Source organism: Triturus cristatus, chromosome 1_1 (assembly GCF_964204655.1).
Source record: "Triturus cristatus chromosome 1_1, aTriCri1.1, whole genome shotgun sequence".
Classification (NCBI taxonomy): domain Eukaryota; kingdom Metazoa; phylum Chordata; class Amphibia; order Caudata; family Salamandridae; genus Triturus; species Triturus cristatus.
Window position 1 is genome coordinate 709,021,332 of NC_140579.1, and position 25,228 is coordinate 709,046,559.

A 25,228-nucleotide genomic window follows, 5' to 3' on the forward strand; every position below is an offset into this window, starting at 1 on the left:
CCCCCTACACTGCCCGAACACCACTGCACTGCCCTAAACCCTGAAACACCACCCCCAGCACGACCCCTACACTGCCCGAACACCACTGCACTGCCCTATACCCTGAAACACCACCCCCATCATGACCCCTACACTGCCCGAACACCACTGCCCTAAACCCTGAAACACCAGTCCCAGCACGACCCCCTACACTGCCCGAACAACACTGCACTAAACCCTGAAACACCACCCCCCAACAAGACCCCATACGCTGCCCGAACACCACTGCACTGCCCTAAACCCTGAAACACCACCCCCAGCACGACCCCCTACACTGCCCAAACATCACTGCACTGCCCTAAACCCTAAACTACCCCAAAAATGACCCATTACACTGTTCGAACACCACTGCACTGCCGTAAACCCTGAAACACCACCCCCAGCAAGACCCCCTACAATGCCCAAACACCACTGCACTGCCCTAAACCCTGAAACACCACCCCCAGCAAAACCCTCTACACTGCCCTAAACCCTGAAACACCACCCCAAGCATGACCCCCTACGCTGCCCGAACAACACTGCACTGCCCAAAACCCTGAATCGCCACCCCCAGCACGACCCCCTACACTGCCCGAACACCACTGCACTGCCCTAAACCCTGAAACACCACCCCCAGCATGATCCCCTACACTGCCCGAACACCACTGCACTGCCCTAAACCCTGAAACACCACCCCTAGCAAGACACCCTACACTGCCCGAACACCACTGCACTGCCCTAAACCCTGAAACACCACCCCCAGCAAGACCCCCTACACTGCCTTAAACCCTTAAACACCACCCCAAGCATGACCCCCTACACTGCCCGAACAACACTGCACTGCCCTAAACCCTGAATCACCACCCCCAGCACGACCCCCTACACTGACCGAACACCACTGCCCTGCCCTAAACCCTGAAACACCACCCCCAGCACGACCCCGTACACTGTCCGAACACCACAGCACTGCCCTAAACCCTGAAACACCACCCCCAGCAAGATCCCTACACTGCCCAAACACCACTGCACTGCCCTAAACCCTGAAACACCACCCCCAGCAAGACCCCATACACTGCCTGAACACCACTGCCCTTAACCCCAAAACATCACCCCCAGCACGACCCCCTACACTGCCCGAACATCACTGCCCAAAACCCTGAAACACCAACCCCAGCACGACCCCCTACACTGCCGGAACACCACTGCACTGCCATAAACCCTGAAAAACTAGCCCCAGCACAACCCCCTACCCTGCCCAAACACCACTGCACTGCCCTAAACCCTGAAACACCAGCCCCAGCATGACACCCTACACTGCCCGAACACCACTGCTCTGCCCTAAATCCTGAAACACCAGCCCCAGAACGACCCCCTACTCTGCCCGAACACCACTGCCCTAACCCCTGAAACACCACCCACAAGAAGACCCCCTACACTGCCCTAACACCACTGCACTGTCCTAAACCCTGAAACAGCACCCCCAGCACGACCCCCTCCACTGCCCGAACACCACTGCACTGCCCTAAACCCTAAACCACCCCCAAAACGACCCCCTACATTGCTCGAACACCACTGCTCTTCTGTAAACCCTGAAACACCACCCCCAGCAAGACCCCCTACACTGCCCGAACACCACTGCACTGCCCTAAACCCTGAAAGACCACCCCCAGCAAAACCCCCTACACTGCCCTAAACCCTGAAACACCACCCCAAGCATGACCCCCTACACTGCCCGAACAACACTGCCCTGCCCTAAACCGTAAACCACCCCCAAAACGACCCCCTACACTGCTCAAACACCACTGCACTGCCCTAAACCCTGAAACACCACCCCCAGCAAAACCCCCTACACTGCCCTAAACCCTGAAACACCACCCCAAGTATGACCCCCTACACTGCCCGAACAATACTGCACTGCCCTAAACCCTGAATCACCACCCCCAGCATGACCCCCTACACTGCCCGAACACCACTGCACTGCCCTAAACCCTGAAACACCACCCCCAGCACGACCCCTACACTGCCCGAACACCACTGCACTGCCCTATACCCTGAAACACCACCCCCATCACAACCCCCTACACTGCCCAAACACCACTGCCCTAAACCCTGAAACACCAGTCCCAGCACGACCCCCTACACTGCCCGAACAACACTGCACTAAACCCTGAAACACCACCCCCCAACAAGACGCCATACGCTGCCCGAACACCACTGCACTGCCCTAAACCCTGAAACACCACCCCCAGCACGACCCCCTACACTGCCCAAACATCACTGCACTGCCCTAAACCCTAAACCACCCCAAAAATGACCCATTACACTGTTCGAACACCACTGCACTGCCGTAAACCCTGAAACACCACCCCCAGCAAGACCCCCTACAATGCCCGAACACCACTTGTAGGAGAGTAGGGTCTGCTATCCTATGGTCACCCCAAATTTTTGCTTTTTGCTTCACTGGTTTTTGACATATTGAGGCTGTGGGCCTGCCAATCAGACCCCCAGCCTGCTGTTCTCTCTACTAAATTAAAACTATGCACCCTAGGTGCATAACCAATTGGAAGTGGATCACCCTGTCAGCCCCTGTACCAGTGTACACTAGGTACCCAGGGCATTGGTGTACCCAAGGCTTGCCAAGGGCTGCAGCATGTATTATGCCACCCCAGGCTTGGCCTAACAACCTGACACAACTGGCTGATCACTCAGCTGGGGTAAGTTGGTGTAATCACCTCTTACTTGGGTGTAGTATACCTTTACCTAACCTTAAATGGGACACCTGGAAACCTATAAGTCACTCCTATGGCAGGCCTTAACAATCCTGAAGGCAGAGTGCTTGGTTCCATGTGAGATGGTGCTCTGGCATGAGCTGAGCCTGTCTGCAGTGGTCGGAACAACTTCCTTCTACTGTTTCCAGATATCGTCATACCATATACTCTTAAGTGCATTATGAACCTCGCGGTTAAATGCTATCTTTGGTTTGGCTTTATCAAAACATGTCGAGTAAGGTGTCATACGAATTGGAATACTAACCCCTCGCCAATTCTGGCGACGGGGTTAGCATTCCACCCTTCTAGAGGGGCACGACATGTACAGTACCTGAAACCCGGGTAAAATCAGACATAGCCTCAGCTCCACAAAATGGATGCTGCCACCACAGACACAAGTCTGCCCTCCTGCTGCTGGGAGTCCTTCCAGCTTGGGAGGTGTGGACAAAGGGTTTCCTGCCAGGGGAGGTGCGGGCACCACCCCAGACAGGATTTTGTGTATTGGTCAGGTAGGGCTTGAAAGAAATCAGACATGCCTGTGGCTCACAAGGAGCCTCGGTGCATATGCCAGTTCAAACCGGTCCTGGGGCACACCAGTCCCGGGCCTGGGGCGAGCTGGACAAAGGATTGGGGGTGTAACCACCCCCCTTCCTGGTCCCACCCTTAGGGAGGGACCTAGCAGGTAGTCCGGCCCCTAGAATCCGCTTAAAGGTAGGAGCTGTGTCCTAAGACTTCAGACATCCTGGAATCAACTTGAAACTAAGAAGAAGACGGGAACTTCGACATTCTGCTGCACAGAAGACTGAAGAAAATCTCCCCTGTGGTCAGGGAGTGACCACCTTGCTAACGCAAGCACCATCCAGCGAATCAACGTCCGCTTTGCCGCCGCCTCCCGCCGGAGCCCGAGCCCAGAGACTGACAAGACCTGGACCTCCAGACCTCTCACCGCCCGATCCACAGTCCCTGAAAAGAGGAGACCCGTGGAGGCACCGAGACACGTGGAGCCAGCCATCTTGGAACGACTACGACAAGCTGACAAGTGCAACAACAGAGGCTCCCTCCAAGTTGTGCTTTGGGTCCTGAGAAGCCCAACCCTCGAGCAGCATCTGCACCAAAGGTGAGCCCTCCAGCATCTCCACGATCTGCGTGGGGCCCTTCTGCATTTTGCCACTCGACGCGCCTAACCGGTTGCTGGCCCGCTGGCTAGTGGCCATCTTGGCGACGAAATCTACGACAAACACCGCTGGTCTGGTTGCTCCAGACTGGCCCTTGCTCCCCTCCAAAGGAGCAATCCCTCTGACCTTGCTGGTCAGAACCAACAGCTGATTTCCGAATCCTCCTACAATTGCTTTTGCCAAGGCTTGTTTGCTTCGATCAAGTCGCCGACACCGCCGACAGCGAGAGCCTGCGTGGGACAGCTCGTGAGCCGACTGGCTGCGGAGACAAGCTACCCCTCATCACCTGTTTGCACCCGACATCGCCTGGTACCCACCTGGTGCCACGCTGGTCACTGGCTAGTGACTGTGAACACTGTCCCCTCTGCTTACAGGTCTTCAACATCTCCGATCCACTCTTGGATCCACTGCATCTCTCCCGGACCGACCGCCTGCAGCATCTTTGTCTTCAAGCTCCACGGAACAGATAGAAGAAACCCGACGCACTTTGAGGCCTATGCACCCGCTTCCTGTGGGTGAGGTAAAGCTGGTACTCCGGTGCCCATGTGTAGTAATACATCTCTAGTGCCTGTGTTCCAAATCTTAAGTTCCTAGTCAACCCGGAAGATCTCCTTTGCAGTAACTTTGTACTTTTTACGCACCCATTGAAACCTATGGGAGCACGCGTGTGACTATTTGCTCTGCACACGCCACCCGTGGACCTCCTGGTCACTAACTGACGTTAGCTCCTTGTAGGCCCAGCGATTCTAGAGGCCCTAGGCCTTTTCCCTTTTCTGTTCGTGGTACTTATACCACTATTTTAGTATATGGTTTGAGTGGCCACCAGGGCCTATCCATATAAAGTGCAACTTCTGTGCATTCTGTGATAATCTTGTTTGACGATTTGTGCTCCTGTGCTCATAAAGAGACTAGGGGTTACTTTGAGAAATAAATACATATATATTTTGAATATATATCTGTGTGGTGTCCTTTCATTGGTATAAAAGGGGGTTGCTATTGGTAAAACAGCTTGCTTAACACGCTTCACGAGTTTAGCCTCAAAGACTGCTTAGCCTACGCTACCACTAGGGCAGCTAGTCCGAAAAGGTTGACTTACAACCACACCATAAGGGTTGCTTGGCATGGTACAAGGTGATCACTTTAACTAGTGAGCATCATATACCAGGCCAACTTCTCACATTGGTGAGCAGCGGTTGGATTTGAGCTTGCTGTGTTTTACCATTGTAATCTCTTGGTTACCAATTGAAAGATCACATAGGTACCTGTAGGTACATATAAAACAAGATTAGATATACTTAAGTTCTACTGAACTTAGTTGTTGTAGAGCAAAGGGAGTAGCACACCCTGACTACAACTACTAGATAGGTTTAGTAGGTAAACCCAAGTGTAGGTAGATTGCAACACATCCACCCACACTTAAGAGCAATGGCTGGGGCAGAGGGGTCCACTTCACCCATCTCTGTTGAGAGTGACCCCCCGAGGGCACCATCCATCTTTGCTACCCTTAATCAGAATGAGCTCAGGCAGTTGGCAACTCTTAGAGGCCTTAAACAGCCCAAGAACCCTACCTCTGCTGTGCTCAGAGCACTCTTGCAAGAGGATGAGAATCAAAGAGAGCTCAAGAGAGCTTCCCAGTTAGCCCCCTTAGGGACAGGAACAGGAGGCCCCCCTTCTGAAGATGCCACTGAGGTACCCCTTTCCAATAGCCATCCCTTAGATGAAAACCATACTACAGAGGAGGAAAGTGAGGGGGATACAGACAGTGGTGAGGATGAAGGGAGAACTAGCCCAGTGCCAAGTGTTATACTTGGCCCAGCTAAACCAAGGCTATTGGGGACTGACAGTGGGTTCACCCCACTGGATCTCCCCAGTGGACTTAACACAGGGCTTGGAAGGCAAAGGAATCGCTCAGGTGACTCCAATGCTTCCCATGGCTCTAGAGGCTCTCAAGGTCACTCCAGGAGAAGGATGACCACCCCTCAGAGGAGGGAACATGAGGCCAAGATGCAAGAAGCCCAGCTGAGGATCAGGAAGCAGGAGCTAGAAGTAGCCCTGATGGAAGAGAAACTGAGCAAGGCTAGACAGCATAAAGAGAGTGGGTCTATACCCACTGGTGGCAGCATTGTCCCTAAGGACAAAGATAGGGTTTTCGATAATAGAAACCTGTCTAAGGTTGTGCCCCCCTACAAAAGTGGGGATGACATCCACAAGTGGATAACTGCTCTTGAGAGAGCCTGCAAAGTACAGCAGGTTCCTGAAGACCAGTGGGCAGCAATCCTCTGGCTCTCCTTTGAGGGAAGAGGCAGAGACAGACTCCTCACTGTTAGAGAAGAGGATGTCAGAAACTACAGAGTCCTGAAGAGTGTTCTAGTTGATGGGTTAGGCTTAACCACTGAGCAGTACAGGTTAATGTTCAGAGACACCCAAAAGACACAGACTCAGGACTGGTCTGAATACATTGAATGTGCCACTAAGGCTTTGGAGGGTTGGTTGCTGGGAAGTAAGGTATCTGATTTTACAGGATTGTATAATTTGATGATGAGAGAACAGATTTTAAATAACTGTCAAAACCAGCAACTGCATCAACACTTGGTTGACTCTGATCTGACCTCTCCCCAAGAATTGGGAAAGAAGGCAGACAAATGGGTCAGAACCAGGGTTAAGCAAAAGAACCAGAACCAGGGCCAAGGGGGTGATCAGAAGAAAACAGACCAAAAGGGTGGAGATCAGAAACCTAAAGACCAGAAGTCTTCAACAGGGCCCCAAACTACTGCTAAGGAGGGTGGGTCCCAACAGTCCAAGAAGAAGAAAGAAGGTCAGAAGAAACCCTGGTGCAATCATTGTAAAAATACAACTCACTGGACTAGTGATTGCAAAAAGGGTGGAGCCCCCAACACTGTTGCCCCTAAGGCACCTGCTCCCAGTACTACTGTTAGCAGTGTTGGTCCCCAGACAAAGGGTGTAGTGGGAATCACTATGGGAACTGAAGGAGATTCTGACTTAGACAGAACCCTTACACAGGCAGTCTTGATCTGTGATGGGGACATTGATTTGTCCCTGACTGTGAGCCCCAGTAACCTGGGCAAGTACAGACAGACTCCTTTAATTAATGACAAAGTGGCTCAAGCCTACAGGGACACATGCGCCAGTGTCACTATGGTGACACCAGGCTTTGTGGACCCTGGACAGTACATACCAGGTGAGAACTACCTGGTGACCAATGCCAGCAATGCCACTACTTCACACAGTGTGGCAGTTGTTAACTTCTCATGGGGAGGGGTAACTGGCCTCAAAAGGGTTGTGGTTAGTGCAGACCTCCCAGTAGAATGTTTGTTGGGCAATGACCTAGAGAGTTCTCTATGGTCAGAAGTGGAGTACAGGACTCATGCAGAGATGTTAGGTATATCATCACATGTCCTTGCTGTGACCAGGTCACAGGCCAAAAAGTGCCTCACTGAACCTCAGGTCTTGGATCCTGGAACAATGGACCAAGCACCTACCAAGAAGAAGAACAGGAAGGTCAAGGCTGTGCCTTCCCCCCTGCCTCAGAGTGATGATCAGCCTTCCCAGGAAGCTGATCTAGAGGACCCTGAAGGAACTGTCCCTGAAGAGCTTGAACCTGATCAGGTTGAGTTTCTGGGGACAGGGGGACCTTCAAGGGCTGACTTGAGGCAGGCTCAGTTATCCTGTCCCTCTCTTGAACCCCTCAGACAGCTGGCTGCTGCTGAGGCTGCTGGGAATGCTCAAGGTACCCATAAAGTGTATTGGGATGAAGGGCTCCTTTATTCAGAGGCTAGAGACCCCAAGCCTGGTGCAACCAGGAGGTTGGTTATACCTCTGCAATTTAGGGGCTTCCTTCTTACCTTGGCCCATGATATTCCTTTAGCAGGACACCTAGGCCAGAACAAGACCTGGGACAGACTTGTCCCTCACTTTCACTGGCCTCATATGAATGAAGATACAAAGGAGTTTTGTCGCTCCTGTGTTACCTGCCAAGCCAGTGGCAAATCAGGTGGCACAACAAAGGCCCCCCTGATACCACTACCTGTGGTGGGGGTCCCCTTTGAAAGAGTGGGAATAGACATAGTGGGTCCCATGGATCCTCCCACTGCATCTGGGCACAGATTTATACTGGTGGTAGTGGATCATGCCACCAGGTATCCAGAGGCAATTCCCCTTAGGATCACTACAGCACCTGTTGTGGCCAGGGCCCTGCTGGGAGTATTCTCCAGAGTGGGGTTTCCTAAGGAGGTAGTATCTGACAGAGGTACCAACTTTATGTCAGGATACTTAACAGCTATGTGGAAGGAATGTGGTGTCAACTACAAGTTCACCACCCCTTATCACCCACAATGCAATGGGCTTGTTGAGAGATTCAACAAGACCCTAAAGGGTATGATCAAAGGATTACCTGAAAAGCTCAGGCGAAGATGGGACATCCTTCTACCCTGCCTTCTGTTTGCTTACAGAGAGGTCCCACAAAAAGGAGTTGGCTACAGCCCCTTTGAATTGTTGTTTGGGCACCCTGTGAGAGGCCCACTGTGTTTGGTGAAGGAAGGCTGGGAGTTACCTCTCAAAAAGCCTAAACTAGACATAGTGGACTATGTACTTGGTCTCCGCTCCAGGATGGCTGAGTATATGGAGAAGGCATCCAAAAACCTTGAGGCAAGCCAGGCCTTACAGAAAGCTTGGCATGACCAAAAGGCTGTCTTGGTTGAGTTTCAGCCAGGACAGAAGGTATGGGTGTTGGAGCCAGTGGCCCCAGCAGCACTCCAAGACAAATGGTCTGGACCCCATACAATCCTGGAAAAGAAGGGAGAGGTCACCTACTTGGTGGACCTAGGAACTCCCAGGAGTCCCCACAGGGTACTCCATGTTAACAGGCTTAAAGCATATGTTGACAGGGCAGACATGGGCTTGCTCATGGCTACAGATGAGGGACAGGAGGAAGAGAGTGACCCTCTCCCAGACCTGTTGTCTCAGAACCCTGAAGATGGCTCAGTTGAAGGAGTGACCCTTGGAGGCAACCTCACTGCCCATCAGCAGAATGAATGTAGACAGGTTCTACAATCATTTTCACATATGTTTTCCTTGATACCTAGTCAAACTGACTGGTGTACCCATGTTGTGGACACTGGTGACAGTCTGCCTGTAAAGAACAAACTTTACAGACAACCTGACCACGTCAGGGACTGTATAAAGGCTGAGGTACATAAAATGCTGGAATTAGGTGTCATTGAACCCTCAGAGAGCCCCTGGGCTAGCCCAGTGGTTCTGGTCCCCAAACCTCACACCAAAGATGGCAAGAGAGAGATGAGGTTCTGTGTGGATTACAGAGGACTCAATGCTGTCACCAGGACAGATGCACACCCTATTCCAAGGGCAGATGAGCTCATAGACAAACTAGCTTCTGCAAAGTTTTTGAGCACATTTGACTTAACAGCTGGCTATTGGCAAATCAGATTAGCTGAGGAGTCTAAGGCCAAAACAGCATTCTCAACCCCAGGTGGGCATTATCAGTTTGTGGTGATGCCCTTTGGTCTGAAGAATGCACCTGCCACCTTCCAAAGGCTGGTGAACCAAGTCCTTACTGGGTTGGATGACTTTTGTGCAGCATATCTTGATGACATTGCTGTCTTTAGCTCCACCTGGGAGGATCACCTGATCCACCTGAAGAAGGCTCTTGAGGCCCTGCAGAGGGCAGGCCTCACTATCAAGGCTACTAAGTGCCAGATAGGGCAGAGTAAGGTTGTATATTTGGGCCACCTTGTAGGTGGAGGCCAAGTTCAACCACTGGAGAGTAAGATACAATCCATCAAGGACTGGTCCCCTCCAACCACCCAGACTCAAGTTCGAGCTTTCTTGGGCTTGACTGGGTACTACAGGAAGTTTGTTAAGAACTATGGGTCCATTGTGACTCCTCTTAATGATCTGACATCCAAGAAGATGCCCAAAAAGGTTCAGTGGACAGTAAGCTGTCAAAAGGCATTTGATGACCTGAAGGAGGCCATGTGCTCTGCACCTATCCTGAAAAGTCCTGACTACTCCAAAGAGTTTATTGTCCAAACAGATGCTTCTGAGTTGGGTGTGGGAGCTGTGCTGTCACAACTTAATGTAGATGGTCAAGACCAACCCATTGCTTTTATTAGCAGAAGGTTGACCCCCAGAGAGAAGAATTGGTCAGCTATTGAGAGGGAGGCCTTTGCTGTGGTGTGGGCCCTGAAGAAGCTGAGGCCATACTTGTTTGGCACTCACTTCAAGATTCAGACCGACCATAAGCCCCTCTTGTGGCTAAATCAGATGAAGGGTGAAAACCCCAAACTGCTTAGGTGGTCCATTTCCCTACAGGGGATGGACTTTACAGTGGAGCACCGGCCAGGTACTGACCATGGGAATGCAGATGGTCTCTCCAGGTACTTCCACTTAGGACATGAAGACGAGACTGGTCAAGGCTAGTTTAATGTCCCAGCGTTTGGGGGGGGGTTGTGTAGGAGAGTAGGGTCTGCTATCCTATGGTCACCCCAAATTTTTGCTTTTTGCTTCACTGGTTTTTGACATATTGAGGCTGTGGGCCTGCCAATCAGACCCCCAGCCTGCTGTTCTCTCTACTAAATTAAAACTATGCACCCTAGGTGCATAACCAATTGGAAGTGGATCACCCTGTCAGCCCCTGTACCAGTGTACACTAGGTACCCAGGGCATTGGTGTACCCAAGGCTTGCCAAGGGCTGCAGCATGTATTATGCCACCCCAGGCTTGGCCTAACAACCTGACACAACTGGCTGATCACTCAGCTGGGGTAAGTTGGTGTAATCACCTCTTACTTGGGTGTAGTATACCTATACCTAACCTTAAATGGGACACCTGGAAACCTATAAGTCACTCCTATGGCAGGCCTTAACAATCCTGAAGGCAGAGTGCTTGGTTCCATGTGAGATGGTGCTCTGGCATGAGCTGAGCCTGTCTGCAGTGGTCGGAACAACTTCCTTCTACTGTTTCCAGATATCGTCATACCATATACTCTTAAGTGCATTATGAACCTCGCGGTTAAATGCTATCTTTGGTTTGGCTTTATCAAAACATGTCGAGTAAGGTGTCATACGAATTGGAATACTAACCCCTCGCCAATTCTGGCGACGGGGTTAGCATTCCACCCTTCTAGAGGGGCACGACATGTACAGTACCTGAAACCCGGGTAAAATCAGACATAGCCTCAGCTCCACAAAATGGATGCTGCCACCACAGACACAAGTCTGCCCTCCTGCTGCTGGGAGTCCTTCCAGCTTGGGAGGTGTGGACAAAGGGTTTCCTGCCAGGGGAGGTGCGGGCACCACCCCAGACAGGATTTTGTGTATTGGTCAGGTAGGGCTTGAAAGAAATCAGACATGCCTGTGGCTCACAAGGAGCCTCGGTGCATATGCCAGTTCAAACCGGTCCTGGGGCACACCAGTCCCGGGCCTGGGGCGAGCTGGACAAAGGATTGGGGGTGTAACCACCCCCCTTCCTGGTCCCACCCTTAGGGAGGGACCTAGCAGGTAGTCCGGCCCCTAGAATCCGCTTAAAGGTAGGAGCTGTGTCCTAAGACTTCAGACATCCTGGAATCAACTTGAAACTAAGAAGAAGACGGGAACTTCGACATTCTGCTGCACAGAAGACTGAAGAAAATCTCCCCTGTGGTCAGGGAGTGACCACCTTGCTAACGCAAGCACCATCCAGCGAATCAACGTCCGCTTTGCCGCCGCCTCCCGCCGGAGCCCGAGCCCAGAGACTGACAAGACCTGGACCTCCAGACCTCTCACCGCCCGATCCACAGTCCCTGAAAAGAGGAGACCCGTGGAGGCACCGAGACACGTGGAGCCAGCCATCTTGGAACGACTACGACAAGCTGACAAGTGCAACAACAGAGGCTCCCTCCAAGTTGTGCTTTGGGTCCTGAGAAGCCCAACCCTCGAGCAGCATCTGCACCAAAGGTGAGCCCTCCAGCATCTCCACGATCTGCGTGGGGCCCTTCTGCATTTTGCCACTCGACGCGCCTAACCGGTTGCTGGCCCGCTGGCTAGTGGCCATCTTGGCGACGAAATCTACGACAAACACCGCTGGTCTGGTTGCTCCAGACTGGCCCTTGCTCCCCTCCAAAGGAGCAATCCCTCTGACCTTGCTGGTCAGAACCAACAGCTGATTTCCGAATCCTCCTACAATTGCTTTTGCCAAGGCTTGTTTGCTTCGATCAAGTCGCCGACACCGCCGACAGCGAGAGCCTGCGTGGGACAGCTCGTGAGCCGACTCCTGGACGTCGTCGACCTTCAGGGACCACGTGGCTGCGGAGACAAGCTACCCCTCATCACCTGTTTGCACCCGACATCGCCTGGTACCCACCTGGTGCCACGCTGGTCACTGGCTAGTGACTGTGAACACTGTCCCCTCTGCTTACAGGTCTTCAACATCTCCGATCCACTCTTGGATCCACTGCATCTCTCCCGGACCGACCGCCTGCAGCATCTTTGTCTTCAAGCTCCACGGAACAGATAGAAGAAACCCGACGCACTTTGAGGCCTATGCACCCGCTTCCTGTGGGTGAGGTAAAGCTGGTACTCCGGTGCCCATGTGTAGTAATACATCTCTAGTGCCTGTGTTCCAAATCTTAAGTTCCTAGTCAACCCGGAAGATCTCCTTTGCAGTAACTTTGTACTTTTTACGCACCCATTGAAACCTATGGGAGCACGCGTGTGACTATTTGCTCTGCACACGCCACCCGTGGACCTCCTGGTCACTAACTGACGTTAGCTCCTTGTAGGCCCAGCGATTCTAGAGGCCCTAGGCCTTTTCCCTTTTCTGTTCGTGGTACTTATACCACTATTTTAGTATATGGTTTGAGTGGCCACCAGGGCCTATCCATATAAAGTGCAACTTCTGTGCATTCTGTGATAATCTTGTTTGACGATTTGTGCTCCTGTGCTCATAAAGAGACTAGGGGTTACTTTGAGAAATAAATACATATATATTTTGAATATATATCTGTGTGGTGTCCTTTCATTGGTATAAAAGGGGGTTGCTATTGGTAAAACAGCTTGCTTAACACGCTTCACGAGTTTAGCCTCAAAGACTGCTTAGCCTACGCTACCACTAGGGCAGCTAGTCCGAAAAGGTTGACTTACAACCACACCATAAGGGTTGCTTGGCATGGTACAAGGTGATCACTTTAACTAGTGAGCATCATATACCAGGCCAACTTCTCACACCACTGCACTGCCCTAAACCCTGAAACACCACCCCCAGCAAAACCCTCTACACTGCCCTAAACCCTGAAACACCACCCCAAGCATGACCCCCTACACTGCCCGAACAACACTGCACTGCCCAAAACCCTGAATCGCCACCCCCAGCACGACCCCCTACACTGCCCGAACACCACTGCACTGCCCTAAACCCTGAAACACCACCCCCAGCATGACCCCCTACACTGCCCGAACACCACTGCACTGCCCTAAACCCTGAAACACCCCCCCGCACGACCCCATACACTGCCCGAACACCACTGCACTGCCCTATACCCTGAAATACCACCCCCTGCATGACCCCCTACACTGCCCGAACACCACTGCACTGCCCTATACCCTGAAACACCACCCCCAGCACGACCCCCTTCACTGCGCGAACACCACTGCTTTGCCCTAAACCCTGAAACACCAGTCCCAGCACGACCCCCTACATTGCCCGAACAACACTGCACTAAACCCTGAAACACCACACTCCAACAAGACCCCCTACACTGCCCGAACTACCCTAAACCTTGAAACACCACCCCCAGCACGACCCCTACACTACCCGAACACCACTGCCCTAAAGCCTATAACACCACCCCCAGCATGACCCCCTACACTGCCCTTACACCACTGCACTGCCCTAAACCCAGAAACACCACCCCCTGCACGACCCCCTACACTGCCCGAACACCACTGCCCTAAACCCTGAAACACCACCCCCTGCAAGACCCCCTACACTGACCGAACACCACTGCCCTGCCCTAAACCCTGAAACACCACCCCCTGCACGACCCCCTACACTGCCCGAACACCACTGCCCTAACCCCTGAAACACCACCCCCTCCACGACCCTACACTGCCCGAACACCACTGCACTGCCCTATACCCTGAAACACCACGCCCAGCACGACCCCCTACACTGCCCGGACACCACTGCACTGCCCTAAACCCTGAAACACCACCCCCAGCACGACGCCGTACACTTCCCGAACACCACTGCACTGCCCTAAACCCTGAAACACCACCCCCAGCATGACCCCCTACACTGCCCGAACACCACTGCACTGCCTTAAACCCTGAAAGACCATCCCAAGCACGACCCCCTACACTGCCCGAACACCACTGCCTTAAACTCTGAAACACCACCCCAGCACCACCCCCTACACTGCCCGAACACCACTGCACTGCCGTAAACCCTGAAACACCACCCCTAGCAAGACCCCCTACACTGCCCGAACACCACAGCACTGCCCTAAACCCTGAAACACCACCCCCAGCAAGACCCCCTACACTGCCCAAACACCACTGCACTGCCCTAAACCCTGAAACACCACCCCCAGCAAGACCCCATACACTGCCTGAACACCACTGCCCTTAACCCCAAAACATCACCCCCAGCACGACCCCCTACACTGCCCGAACATCACTGCCCAAAACCCTGAAACACCAACCCCAGCACGACCCCCTACACTGCCAAAACACCACTGCACTGCCATAAACCCTGAAAAACCAGCCCCAGCACAACCCCCTACCCTGCCCGAACACCACTGCACTGCCCTAAACCCTGAAACACCAGCCCCAGCACGACACCCTACACTGCCCGAACACCACAGCTCTACCCTAAATCCTGAAACACCAGCCCGAGAACGACCCCCTACTCTGCCCGAACACCACTGCCCTAACCCCTGAAACACCACCCCCAAGAAGACCCCCTACACTGCCCTAACACCACTGCACTGTCCTAAACCCGGAAACAGCACCCCCAGCACGACCCCCTCCACTGCCCGAACACCACTGCACTGCCCTATACCCTGAAACACCACCCCCAGCACGACCCCCTACACTGCGCGAACACCACTGCTTTGCCCTAAACCCTGAAACACCAGTCCCAGCACGACCCCCTACATTGCCCGAACAACACTGCGCTGAACCCTGAAACACCACACTCCAACAAGACCCCCTACACTGCCCGAACTACCCTAAACCTTGAAACACCACCCCCAAAACGACCCCTACACTAACCCGAACACCACTGCCCTAAAGCCTATAACACCACCCCCTGCAAGACCCCCTACACTGCCCAAACACCACTGCCCTAAACCCTGAAACACCACCCCCTGCAAGACCCCCTACACTGCCCGAACACCACTGCCCTGCCCTAAACCCTGAAACAACACCCCCTGCACAACCCCCTACACTGCCCGAACACCACTGCCCTAACCCCTGAAACACCACACCCTGCACGACCCTACACTGCCCGAACACCACTGCACTGCCCTATACCCTGAAACACCACGCCCAGCACGACCCCCTACACTGCCCGGACACCACTGCACTGCCCTAAACCCTGAAACACCACCCCCAGCACGACGCCGTACACTGCCCGAACACCACTGCACTGCCCTAAACCCTGAAACACCACCCCCAGCATGACCCCCTACACTGCCCGAACACCACTGCACTGCCTTAAACCCTGAAAGACCATCCCAAGCACGACCCCCTACACTGCCCGAACACCACTGCCTTAAACGCTGAAACACCACCCCAGCACGACCCCCTACACTGCCCGAACACCACTGCACTGCCGTAAACCCTGAAACACCACCCCTAGCAAGACACCTTCCACTGCCCGAACACCACTGCACTGCCCTATACCCTGAAACACCACCCCCAGCACGACCCCCTACACTGCGCGAACACCACTGCTTTGCCCTAAACCCTGAAACACCAGTCCCAGCACGACCCCCTACATTGCCCGAACAACACTGCGCTAAACGCTGAAACACCACACTCCAACAAGACCCCCTACACTGCCCGAACTACCCTAAACCTTGAAACACCACCCCCAAAACGACCCCTACACTAACCCGAACACCACTGCCCTAAAGCCTATAACACCACCCCCAGCATGACCCCCTACACTGCCCTTACACCACTGCACTGCCCTAAACCCAGAAACACCCCCCTGCAAGACCCCCTACACTGCCCAAACACCACTGCCCTAAACCCTGAAACACCACCCCCTGCAAGACCCCCTACACTGCCGGAACACCACTGCCCTGCCCTAAACCCTGAAACAACACCCCCTGCACAACCCCCTACACTGCCCGAACACCACTGCCCTAACCCCTGAAACACCACACCCTGCACGACCCTACACTGCCCGAACACCACTGCACTGCCCTATACCCTGAAACACCACGCCCAGCACGACCCCCTACACTGCCCGGACACCACTGCACTGCCCTAAACCCTGAAACACCACCCCCAGCACGACGCCGTACACTGCCCGAACACCACTGCACTGCCCTAAACCCTGAAACACCACCCCCAGCATGACCCCCTACACTGCCCGAACACCACTGCACTGCCTTAAACCCTGAAAGACCATCCCAAGCACGACCCCCTACACTGCCCGAACACCACTGCCTTAAATGCTGAAACACCACCCCAGCACGACCCCCTACACTGCCCGAACACCACTGCACTGCCGTAAACCCTGAAACACCACCCCTAGCAAGACACCCTACACTGCCCGAACACCACTGCACTGCCCTAAACCCTGAAACACCACCCCCAGCAAGACCCCCTACACTGCCTTAAACCCTTAAACACCACCCCAAGCATGACCCCCTACACTGCCCGAACAACACTGCACTGCCCAAAACCCTGAATCGCCACCCCAGCACGACCCCCTACACTGCCCGAACACCACTGCACTGCCCTAAACCCTGAAACACCACCCCCAGCATGACCCCCTACACTGCCCGAACACCACTGCACTGCCCTAAACCCTGAAACATCACCCCTAGCAAGACACCCTACACTGCCCGAACACCACTGCACTGCCCTAAACCCTGTAACACCACCCCCAGCAAGACCCCCTACACTGCCTTAAACCCTTAAACACCACCCCAAGCATGACCCCCTACACTGCCCGAACAACACTGCACTGCCCTAAACCCTGAATCACCACCCCCAGCACAACCCCCTACACTGACCGAACACCACTGCCCTGCCCTAAACCCTGAAACACCACCCCCAGCACGACCCCGTACACTGTCCGAACACCACAGCACTGCCCTAAACCCTGAAACACCACCCCCAGCAAGACCCCTACACTGCCCAAACACCACTGCACTGCCCTAAACCCTGAAACACCCCCCCCAGCACGACCCCGTACACTGTCCGAACACCACTGCACTGCTCTAAACCCTGAAACACCACCCCCAGCATGACCCCCTACACTGCCCGAACACCACTGCACTGCCCTAAACCCTGAAACACCCCCCGCCGCACGACCCCATACACTGCCCGAACACCACTGCACTGCCCTATACCCTGAAATACCACCCCCTGCATGACCCCCTACACTGCCCGAACACCACTGCACTGCCCTATACCCTGAACACCACCCCCAGCACGACCCCCTTCACTGCTCGAACACCACTGCTTTGCCCTAAACCCTGAAACACCAGTCCCAGCACGACCCCCTACATTGCCCGAACAACACTGCACTAAACCCTGAAACACCACACTCCAACAAGACCCCCTACACTGCCCGAACTACCCTAAACCTTGAAACACCACCCCCAGCACGACCCCTACACTACCCGAACACCACTGTCCTAAAGCCTATAACACCACCCCCAGCATGACCCCCTACACTGCCCTTACACCACTGCACTGCCCTAAACCCAGAAACACCACCCCCTGCACGACCCCCTACACTGCCCGAACACCACTGCCCTAAACCCTGAAACACCACCCCCTGCAAGACCCCCTACACTGACCGAACACCACTGCCCTGCCCTAAACCCTGAAACACCACCCCCTGCACGACCCCCTACACTGCCCGAACACCACTGCCCTAACCCCTGAAACACCACCCCCTCCACGACCCTACACTGCCCGAACACCACTGCACTGCCCTATACCCTGAAACACCACGCCCAGCACGACCCCCTACACTGCCCGGACACCACTGCACTGCCCTAAACCCTGAAACACCACCCCCAGCATGACGCCGTACACTGCCCGAACACCACTGCACTGCCCTAAACCCTGAAACACCACCCCCAGCATGACCCCCTACACTGCCCGAACACCACTGCACTGCCTTAAACCCTGAAAGACCATCCCAAGCACGACCCCCTACACTGCCCGAACACCACTGCCTTAAACGCTGAAACACCACCCCAGCACGACCCCCTACACTGCCCGAACACCACTGCACTGCCGTAAACCCTGAAAGACCACCCCTAGCAAGACCCCCTACACTGCCCGAACACCACTGCACTGCCATAAACCCTGAAACTCCACCCCCAGCAAGACCCCCTACACTGCCTTAAACCCTTAAACACCACCCCAAGCATGACCCCCTACACTCCCCGAACAACACTGCACTGCCCTAAACCCTGAATCACCACCCCCAGCACGACCCCCTACACTGACCGAACACCACTGCCCTGCCCTAAACCCTGAAACACCACCCCCAGCACGACCCCGTACACTGTCCGAACACCACAGCACTGCCCTAAACCCTGAAACACCACCCCCAGCAAGACCCCCTACACTGCCCAAACACCACTGCACTGCCCTAAACCCTGAAAAACCACCCCCAGCAAGAACCCGTACACTGCCTGAACACCACTGCCCTTAACCCCAAAACATCACCCCCAGCACGACCCCCTACACTGCCCGAACATCACTGCCCAAAACCCTGAAACACCAACCCCAGCACAACCCCCTACACTGCCCGAACACCACTGCACTGCCATAAACCCTGAAAAACCAGCCCCAGCACAACCCCCTACCCTGCCCGAACACCACTGCACTGCCCTAAACCCTGAAACACCAGCCCCAGCACGACACCCTACACTGCCCGAACACCACAGCTCTACCCTAAATCCTGAAACACCAGCCCGAGAACGACCCCCTACTCTGCCCGAACACCACTGCCCTAACCCCTGAAACACCACCCCCAAGAAGACGCCCTACACTGCCCTAACACCACTGCACTGTCCTAAACCCTGAAACAGCACCCCCAGCACGACCCCCTCCACTGCCCGAACACCATGGCACTGCCCTATACCCTGAAACACCACCCCCAGCACGACCCCCTACACTGCGCGAACACCACTGCTTTGCCCTAAACCCTGAAACACCAGTCCCAGCACGACCCCCTACATTGCCTGAACAACACTGCGCTAAACCCTGAAACACCACACTCCAACAAGACCCCCTACACTGCCCGAACTACCCTAAACCTTGAAACACCACCCCCAAAACGACCCCTACACTAACCCGAACACCACTGCCCTAAAGCCTATAACACCACCCCCAGCATGACCCCCTACACTGCTCAAACACCACTGCACTGCCCTAAACCCTGAAACACCACCCCCAGCAAAACCCCCTACACTGCCCTAAACCCTGAAACACCACCCCAAGTATGACCCCCTACACTGCCCGAACAATACTGCACTGCCCTAAACCCTGAATCACCACCCCCAGCATGACCCCCTACACTGCCCGAACACCACTGCACTGCCCTAAACCCTGAAACACCACCCCCAGCACGACCCCTACACTGCCCGAACACCACTGCACTGCCCTATACCCTGAAACACCACCCCCATCACGACCCCCTACACTGCCCGAACACCACTGCCCTAAACCCTGAAACACCAGTCCCAGCACGACCCCCTACACTGCCCGAACAACACTGCACTAAACCCTGAAACACCACCCCCCAACAAGACCCCATACGCTGCCCGAACACCACTGCACTGCCCTAAACCCTGAAACACCACCCCCAGCACGACCCCCTACACTGCCAGAACATCACTGCACTGCCCTAAACCCTAAACCACCCCAAAAATGACCCATTACACTGTTCGAACACCACTGCACTGCCGTAAACCCTGAAACACCACCCCCAGCAAGACCCCCAACACTGCCCGAACTCCACAGCACAGCCCTAAACCCTGAAAGACCACCCCCAGCAAGACCCCGTACACTGCCTGAATACCACTGCCCTTAATCCCAAAACCTCACCCCAAGCATGAACCCCCTACACTGCCCGTACATCACTGCCCTAAACCCTGAAACACCAACCCCAGCACGACCCCCTACACTGCCCGAACACCACTGCACTGCCATAAACCCTGAAAAACCAGCCCCAGCACAACCCCCTACACTGCCCAAACACCACTGCACTGCCCTAAACCCTGAAACACCAGCCCCAGCACGACACCCTACACTGCCCGAACACCACTCTGCCCACACACTACTGCTCTGCCGTAAACCCTGAAACACCAGTCCCAGCATGACCCCCTACACTGCCCGAACAACACTGCACTAAACCCTGAAACACCACCCCCAACAAGACCCCATACACTGCCCAAACACCACTGCGCTGCCCTAAACCCTGAAACACTACCCCCAGCACGACCCCCTACACTGCCCGAACACCACTGCACTGCCCTAAACCGTAAACCACCCCCAAAACGATCCCCTACACTGCTCAAACACCACTGCACTGCCCTAAACCCTGAAACACCACCCCCAGCAAAACCCCCTAGACTGCCCTAAACCCTGAAGCACCACCCCAAGTGTGACCCCCTACACTGCCCGAACAACACTGCACTGCCCTAAACCCTGAATCACCACCCCCAGCATGACCCCCTACACTGCCCGAACACCACTGCACTGTCCTAAACCCGGAAACAGCACCCCCAGCACGACCCCCTCCACTGCCCGAACACCACTGCACTGCCCTATACCCTGAAACACCACCCCCAGCACGACCCCCTACACTGCGCGAACACCACTGCTTTGCCCTAAACCCTGAAACACCAGTCCCAGCACGACCCCCTACATTGCCCGAACAACACTGCGCTAAACCCTGAAACACCACACTCCAACAAGACCCCCTACACTGCCCGAACTACCCTAAACCTTGAAACACCACCCCCAAAACGACCCCTACACTAACCCGAACACCACTGCCCTAAAGCCTATAACACCACCCCCAGCATGACCCCCTACACTGCCCTTACACCACTGCACTGCCCTAAACCCAGAAACACCCCCCTGCAAGACCCCCTACACTGCCCAAACACCACTGCCCTAAACCCTGAAACACCACCCCCTGCAAGACCCCCTACACTGCCCGAACACCACTGCCCTGCCCTAAACCCTGAAACAACACCCCCCGCACAACCCCCTACACTGCCCGAACACCACTGCCCTAACCCCTGAAACACCACACCCTGCACGACCCTACACTGCCCGAACACCACTGCACTGCCCTATACCCTGAAACACCACGCCCAGCACGACCCCCTAAACTGCCCGGACACCACTGCACTGCCCTAAACCCTGAAACACCACCCCCAGCACGACGCCGTACACTGCCCGAACACCACTGCACTGCCCTAAACCCTGAAACACCACCCCCAGCATGACCCCCTACACTGCCCGAACACCACTGCACTGCCTTAAACCATGAAAGACCATCCCAAGCACGACCCCCTACACTGCCCGAACACCACTGCCTTAAACGCTGAAACACCACCCCAGCACGACCCCCTACACTGCCCGAACACCACTGCACTGCCGTAAACCCTGAAACACCACCCCTAGCAAGACACCTTCCACTGCCCGAACACCACTGCACTGCCCTATACCCTGAAACACCACCCCCAGCACGACCCCCTACACTGCGCGAACACCACTGCTTTGCCCTAAACCCTGAAACACCAGTCCCAGCACGACCCCCTACATTGCCCGAACAACACTGCGCTAAACCCTGAAACACCACACTCCAACAAGACCCCCTACACTGCCCGAACTACCCTAAACCTTGAAACACCACCCCCAAAACGACCCCTACACTAACCCGAACACCACTGCCCTAAAGCCTATAACACCACCCCCAGCATGACCCCCTACACTGCCCTTACACCACTGCACTGCCCTAAACCCAGAAACACCCCCCTGCAAGACCCCCTACACTGCCCAAACACCACTGCCCTAAACCCTGAAACACCACCCCCTGCAAGACCCCCTACACTGCCGGAACACCACTGCCCTGCCCTAAACCCTGAAACAACACCCCCTGCACAACCCCCTACACTGCCCGAACACCACTGCCCTAACCCCTGAAACACCACACCCTGCACGACCCTACACTGCCCGATCACCACTGCACTGCCCTATACCCTGAAACACCACGCCCAGCATGACCCCCTACACTGCCCGGACACCACTGCACTGCCCTAAACCCTGAAACACCACCCCCAGCACGACGCCGTACACTGCCCGAACACCACTGCACTGCCCTAAACCCTGAAACACCACCCCCAGCATGACCCCCTACACTGCCCGAACACCACTGCACTGCCTTAAACCCTGAAAGACCATCCCAAGCACGACCCCCTACACTGCCCGAACACCACTGCCTTAAACGCTGAAACACCACCCCAGCACGACCCCCTACACTGCCCGAACACCACTGCACTGCCGTAAACCCTGAAACACCACCCCTAGCAAGACACCCTACACTGCCCGAACACCACTGCACTGCCCTAAACCCTGAAACACCACCCCCAGCAAGTTCCCCTACACTGCCTTAAACCCTTAAACACCACCCCAAGCATGACCCCCTACACTGCCCGAACAACACTGCACTGCCCAAAACCCTGAATCGCCACCCCAGCACGACCCCCTACACTGCCCGAACACCACTGCACTGCCCTAAACCCTGAAACACCACCCCCAGCATGACCCCCTACACTGCCCGAACACCACTGCACTGCCCTAAACCCTGAAACATCACCCCTAGCAAGACACCCTACACTGCCCGAACACCACTGCACTGCCCTAAACCCTGTAACACCACCCCCAGCAAGACCCCCTACAGTGCCTTAAACCCTTAAACACCACCCCAAGCATGACCCCCTACACTGCCCGAACAACACTGCACTGCCCTAAACCCTGAATCACCACCCCCAGCACGACCCCCTACACTGACCGAACACCACTGCCCTGCCCTAAACCCTGAAACACCACCCCCAGCACGACCCCGTACACTGTCTGAACACCACAGCACTGCCCTAAACCCTGAAACACCACCCCCAGCAAGACCCCTACACTGCCCAAACACCACTGCACTACCCTAAACCCTGAAACACCCCCCCCAGCACGACCCCGTACACTGTCCGAACACCACTGCACTGCTCTAAACCCTGAAACACCACCCCCAGCATGACCCCCTACACTGCCCGAACACCACTGCACTGCCCTAAACCCTGAAACACCCCCCGCCGCACGACCCCATACACTGCCCGAACACCACTGCACTGCCCTATACCCTGAAATACCACCCCCTGCATGACCCCCTACACTGCCCGAACACCACTGCACTGCCCTATACCCTGAAACACCACCCCCAGCACGACCCCCTTCACTGCGCGAACACCACTGCTTTGCCCTAAACCCTGAAACACCAGTCCCAGCACGACCCCCTACATTGCCCGAACAACACTGCACTAAACCCTGAAACACCACACTCCAACAAGACCCCCTACACTGCCCGAACTACCCTAAACCTTGAAACACCACCCCCAGCACGACCCCTACTCTACCCGAACACCACTGCCCTAAAGCCTATAACACCACCCCCAGCATGACCCCCTACACTGCCCTTACACCACTGCACTGCCCTAAACCCAGAAACACCACCCCCTGCACGACCCCCTACACTGCCCGAACACCACTGCCCTAAACCCTGAAACACCACCCCCTGCAAGACCCCCTACACTGACCGAACACCACTGCCCTGCCCTAAACCCTGAAACACCACCCCCTGCACGACCCCCTACACTGCCCGAACACCACTGCCCTAACCCCTGAAACACCATCCCCTCCACGACCCTACACTGCCCGAACACCACTGCACTGCCCTATACCCTGAAACACCATGCCCAGCACGACCCCCTACACTGCCCGGACACCACTGCACTGCCCTAAACCCTGAAACACCACCCCCAGCACGACGCCGTACACTGCCCAAACACCACTGCACTGCCCTAAACCCTGAAACACCACCCCCAGCATGACCCCCTACACTGCCCGAACACCACTGCACTGCCTTAAACCCTGAAAGACCATCCCAAGCACGACCCCCTACACTGCCCGAACACCACTGCCTTAAATGCTGAAACACCACCCCAGCACGACCCCCTACACTGCCCGAACACCACTGCACTGCCGTAAACCCTGAAAGACCACCCCTAGCAAGACCCCCTACACTGCCCGAACACCACTGCACTGCCATAAACCCTGAAACTCCACCCCCAGCAAGACCCCCTACACTGCCTTAAACCCTTAAACACCACCCCAAGCATGACCCCCTACACTCCCCGAACAACACTGCACTACCCTAAACCCTGAATCACCACCCCCAGCACGACCCCCTACACTGACCGAACACCACTGCCCTGCCCTAAACCCTGAAACACCACCCCCAGCACGACCCCGTACACTGTCCGAACACCACAGCACTGCCCTAAACCCTGAAACACCACCCCCAGCAAGACCCCCTACACTGCCCAAACACCACTGCACTGCCCTAAACCCTGAAAAACCACCCCCAGCAAGAACCCGTACACTGCCTGAACACCACTGCCCTTAACCCCAAAACATCACCCCCAGCACGACCCCCTACACTGCCCGAACATCACTGCCCAAAACCCTGAAACACCAACCCCAGCACAACCCCCTACACTGCCCGAACACCACTGCACTGCCATAAACCCTGAAAAACCAGCCCCAGCACAACCCCCTACTCTGCCCGAACACCACTGCACTGCCCTAAACCCTGAAACACCAGCCCCAGCACGACACCCTACACTGCCCGAACACCACAGCTCTACCCTAAATCCTGAAACACCAGCCCGAGAACGACCCCCTACTCTGCCCGAACACCACTGCCCTAA